Genomic DNA, 6,000 nt, shown 5'->3' with positions numbered 1-6,000 from the left:
TCCTGTCATTTTAGCCAATCTGACAAGTATATAGTGGTATCTCAGAGTTGTCTTAATTTGCATTCATTTTTCACATTTATAAAATTCTCTTTTAAAAATAGTAATGACAACAATTCACTATACTTTGGAAAAGTTAAAACATTTTCCTGAAAATTTGTATTTGTTTTGTTTTTTATTAAAAATGTACCCAATATCAAAATCTTTGGTTACACATACACATACTTAATTTCATCTTGTGGTGGCTCTATCATTTTGTTTAAAGGAGAGTCTACAGGCAAGCACATGGCACAGAGGATAGAGCACCAGCCCCAAAGGCAGAAGGACCTGAGTTCAAATCTGGCCTCAGACACTTAACACCTCCTAGCTACTTGACCCTGGGAAAGTCATCTAACCCCAATTGCATCAGCAAAAATTAAAAAAATAAATAACAAATAAAATGAACACAACAAAAGGAGACCCTATTCAGCCCGACTAATAATTAGCATCTCTATACCCTGTGAAGGATATTATTCTTTTAGTCCTAGCAGTGTCCAATGCTACAGTAATTATTATTGCTTAAGAATTGTATTTATGCTCTACAGTTAAGACATATTTTTCAGAGTGAAATATCTAAGTAAAGCATTTGAGTCACTTTCTGGGCTTCTCCATTTGTCAACTTCAGAATTTATTTTTAAAAAGCATTTATAATTTGAAATTTTGGGGAAAAATGTAAGGGTCAGAGGAGGAGTCATGTATAGTGCAAACAGGAAGTAAAAGAGGCTTTGAAGCCTGAGACCCCTGAAGTTGTTTTCTGTGAATAAACAGTGACCTCCTCATGGGCGGAAACTCTGGTCACCTTGAGATCCTCATCGTTAATGGCAGGCATCTCCTTCTCTGATTGGCTGTGTGTATGACTTCATAGATCCTGTTTAAGCTGTGGGTACTAGAAAGTAGGTTTCTTTGACCAAGAGTTCACTAGGAGTCAGCTGGAGGTTAGCTACGGGCAGAATATGAACATGTGAATAAAAGATCTTGAGTTTGCACATTTAAACCATTTTTCTATAAAATGATGGCCAAAAATCTTTGAAGACCTCAGACAGTGGTAAGCTTAGTAAAATTGGTTTAATCTCTGCAAAAGACAGTGACCAGAGATTTCTCTGAGGGTCTGGGAATTAGGAGAGACTGGCAATAGTGAATGCAGAATGGACATTAACAAGGATATTCATAAGACTAGTGAATGCCTTGTGGGATTCACAACAGATAAATATAAAAACAATATGTATTTTAAAATAAGAATCTCAAAGTCATTTGCAAATATATATAGTTCATCAAGATAGCATTGAACTAATGATTTCACAAAGGGATAAATAATATTTTAAATTTATTACCACAATTTAAGAATGTTAGAAGTTTTGAGATGAGAATGAAAAGTTCATTACACTGAAAAACAATGCTAACAATAAGAATGCCTTATTTATATAAGCTAAAATAGTCTGGCTATCCTGACATAAACCTATAAAGCAATATAGACTATATTGTTATGTTTCTATAAATGAGAAAATAAATACTGAGTAACGAAAGTTCACAAACTAGAAAATATAATTGTAACCTCATCATTGGACTTTTTAAAGCTCAAATTCAGTACTTGTTCAGTCTTTTACATTATTTAAATGTCTATTCCACTACCATATTCAAGTTAGTTCCTAAACTGATGACCAAATGAGTTATTTTAATTCTATGAGGGAAAAGGAATAGAAAAGAAACCTGACATAGTGGGTACAATACTAGCATTAGAATCAATATTTAGTAGGTTATAATCCAATCTTTGATAAATCCTGCTTTTGTGGTCCAAAATAAATCACTTAATAATTTGGGGCCTCAAGCAACTTTCACTGAGAAAAATTCAAATAAATAAGCTTTAAAAATCTCAACTAAGCATTGTTGTTTATAGCATTACACATTTTCCTAAACATTTGGAAATTTTTAGAGACTTAATTTATGATTTTAATAAAGAAAATTCAAATTGCATTAAAATTAAATGAATACAACTTCACTTACTATGAAATGATTAAAAACAAAAACAAAAAATAACCAAACCTGAGAATGTAGATAGTAGAATAATTATTACTTTCAAAGTTTGGAGATGGCACATATCACAGAATGCATTTACAAAATTGTCTTCAGAAAGTTATAGACAAACTTCTTATTTTTTCCTCCAGAAACTTCACATTTTCAAAGTAAATGTTTCACAGCTTTTACATCAAAAGTGACATCACATTATTGTTTGCATTTCTAAATTTTTATATACAAAGTTATGATAAAAATCCAAATGAAAATGGCACCCAGGGTCTGCAAACTTTTTAAATAGGGGGCCAGTTCAGTGTCCTTCAGACTGTTAAAGGACCGGACTATAGTAAAAACAAAAACTTTGCTTTGTGGGCCTTTAAATAAAGAAACTTCATAGCCCTGGGTGAGGGGGATAAACGTCCTCAGCTGCCACATCTGGCTCGCAGGCCGTATGTAGTTTGAGGACCCCTGGTACAGATATGCCTTAAAACTTGCAATATTAATAGCCCAATAAATATATGGAAAATATTAGATTTGCAATTTTAACAAGTTTTAAGATAATACAACCAAGATTTAGGATTTGAAGAAATACAATAGTCTCTGTCTTCATAGATCTTACAATCTACTGGGGAGGACTACATGTAAACAATTATGATTATGGAAGATATATGTAGAATAAATTACAAATAATCAACACATGGGAGTCACTAGCATTAAAGGAGACTGAGATAGGTTTCTTGCCGTAAGATTTTACATGAGACTTGAGGAAAGCCAGGGATGTCAGCAGGTGAATATGGGGAGAGATAGAATTTTAGATATGAATTCTAATTATAAAGGCCATCTATGTTAGTGAAAATGCCTAAGTCAAGATAGTGAGTTTTGGGGATGGAATAGAAAAAAAGTCTAGAATTACTATTTTCAAAAGTATATGGGTAGAAGCAATGGAAGGAAAAATTGGAAGGAGGCAAGATTACAAAGATTATAAAGGACTTTGAATGCCAAAAAAGTGGATTTTGCATTTGATCCTTGATGTAATATGAAATTGCTGAAGTTGATTGAAACAATCTATAGTTTAGTATAGACTATCATTTTGGTGGCCAAGTCGAAGAAAATCAAGAAAGTAGAGAGATGAAATAAGATGACCAAGTCTCAGACATTTAAACATTTCCTAGCTGTGTGACCCTGGGCAAGTCACTTAACCCCAATTGCCTCAGCAAAAGAAAGGAAAGAAAGAAAGAAAGAGAGAGAGAGAGGGAGGAAGGAAGATGACCAAGGAGAAGGCTATTATTTCAGTCCATGAATTAAGTGATGATAACCTGCACTAGGTTGTTTGTAGTGTCAGAGGACAAAAGGAGATATCTAAGGCACAAATTATGAAAGTCGACATAAAAGAACTTGACAATTGATTGGATATAGGGGGTAGTAAGAGAGAAATAGGAATAATCAATGATAATTTTATTATTAGTAGAAAGGTTGATACCCTTTATAGCAGTAGAGTCCTTAGAAAGAATACTTGAGAAAACAGAGAATGATTTCTAATAGACTCTTGAGAAGGGAGGCTCAATGTTGTGAAAGAAGTTAGGGCCAGTAAAATTAATAAATAAATAGAAATTAAAGAAAAGCAAAACAAAAACAAACTTACATAGAGATAATGTTGCATTCATAGGAAATAAAGAGATCAGTAAGAAATAGTGAACTAGGAAAAGAGAAGACAGCACATATTCTTAGGAGAAATTCAAGGCTGGAAGTACAACCTGGATCAAGAATCTGTAAAAGTAAATCATAGGAAGTCTTCTGAAAAGTAGAAGGATAAATGGAAGTAGTGTCATAAAAACATAGAGAGAAATGAATATCAAGGAGAAGAGAGTGATCAACAGTCTCAAAACCTGAAGGGAAGTCAAAACATATGAGTATAAATAAAAGACCTTTAGATTTGATAATAGAAATCATTGGTAACTGAGTAACTTTGAATCTATAATTTGATAAGGTATATATCTGCATTACTAAAGGGAGTATCTTACCTGAATTACTTTTACTGATCACCAAAAAATGCAGTTTTAAAAAAATGTAAAGCTGGAGAGGTACTTTAAAGTTAGGAAAGTTTTTTAGCCCCTTAACCCTTCAAGTGAATGTCTAAAAATATAAGTTGAAGAATTCTTGTTCCTCTGCAGTAATTTAGAAAGTTTCTTCATCATTTCTAGAAATTTCCTTTAGCAAGGAAATCACAGATATAGACTGAAAAGCAGGCTCAACTCATCCAGTCAGCAACTCTGTTCTTCTGTGTCTGATTTATACTACAAGGTATTTTCTCCAATGCAGAAACCAATGAACAAATAAATGATCAAAGTAAATATTAAATTCATTAACAAATAAATGAATACAGCCATAAGAAAATAATAAAGTAAGTCAATACTGAAAATTATCTATTCAATGTGGTGAAATTATTTCTAGATGACAATTGAAATAGAGAAAACTATCTCCCATAATTTTTTGGTGCAGTAAATCAGTTTTGCTCCTTTGAAAATAGTGTGGGAACAACAGTAAAATTTTTAGTAGATAATTTCCATGTCTCTACTATTCTAATCAAATAAGTTATTTTCCAGTTTTATTGCAGAGTTCCCCTTTCTATCAATAATACTTATGAGAATAGAGAAGACTTCTGAGGGATAACTGATCTCATTTGCTTTAACAATATATATCTGCAGTTGAGAAAGATTATTCAGTTCTAGTCAGAGGAACAGTAGACAAGTAATAGTAGATCTTGTTTTCCTACAAAAGGTTCCTGAAACAGAAATATATAATCATCATAGAAAAGAGAAATAACTTCTATAAAAATATAAATCATAACCAGGACATACTGGTGGAATCTTCTAATATTTATGAATCACAATAACTTACTCATTGATTAAATCCATGTCACTATTAATACTTTGTCATTTTATTGAGAACTATGTTTTTGTATTCTTTTGCTACTGAGCTATGGAGGAATATCATATTCTTATATATTTGTGTTTATATCCAAGATATCTTAATTCTCTGATCTTCCTCACTTATTTGATACAAAAATTAGGGAGGAAAAAAGACCAATTCATAGATATAAACACACATATTTCTGAAACATTTTACTTTTTTGTTTATTTGAACACACATGTATTTATATTTAGAACATGAAATGTGTTTATGATACATATGTGTGAATATATAACTATACACAAAGACATTTACGTATACACATTTATGTAAATATACATGCATGTACATAATATGAATATGCACATAAACATGCATTCATAAATACATAACAGGCAAATGAGATACCATAGAAGCATACACAATTCCTCTTTATTTGTTCCCTTAGATTTAGAGAAGAAATATACATATTTCTTTTATTTACTAGATAAGCAAACTTGTATGTAGCTTCCCTGGTACTATTATTTAGTCAAATTTAATATTTTGACTAAAGTATATTCACTGTGACTAGTAAATGTTTAGAAATTAAATAAGCAAATTTCATTAATGATTATTATTTGATGCATTCAAAATATGTAGATATAGCAAATGTCACTTATTAAAATATAACCATAAAATTCCAGGAATATGCTTTCTTTTAAAAATATAAGAAATTAATGTAGAAATTTCATCCATTAATCCAAATTCACAACTCAGCTCCTAAATTTAATATCTTGATATATTGCCATAAGGCAATTAGAGGTTAAGTGACTTGCCCAAAATTATAATCTATATATTTCAGACCAGTCTTGGTACCAGGTTTTTTTCCTGAATGCAAAGATATATTCTTCTCTTTACTATTCCTCTAATTCTCCAGAGAATGAATTAGGAAAGAAATAAAAATAAAAAAGAAAGAATGAAAAAGTACTTGCACTCAGATTTTAATATTCTTTAAAATTCTGAAGTTGGACTACAATTTAAACTACTACAAACAATCTGTCTTTA

Source organism: Antechinus flavipes, chromosome 3 (assembly GCF_016432865.1).
Source record: "Antechinus flavipes isolate AdamAnt ecotype Samford, QLD, Australia chromosome 3, AdamAnt_v2, whole genome shotgun sequence".
In the NCBI taxonomy this organism is placed as follows: Eukaryota; Metazoa; Chordata; class Mammalia; order Dasyuromorphia; family Dasyuridae; genus Antechinus; species Antechinus flavipes.
This window is presented reverse-complemented; position numbering follows the sequence as displayed.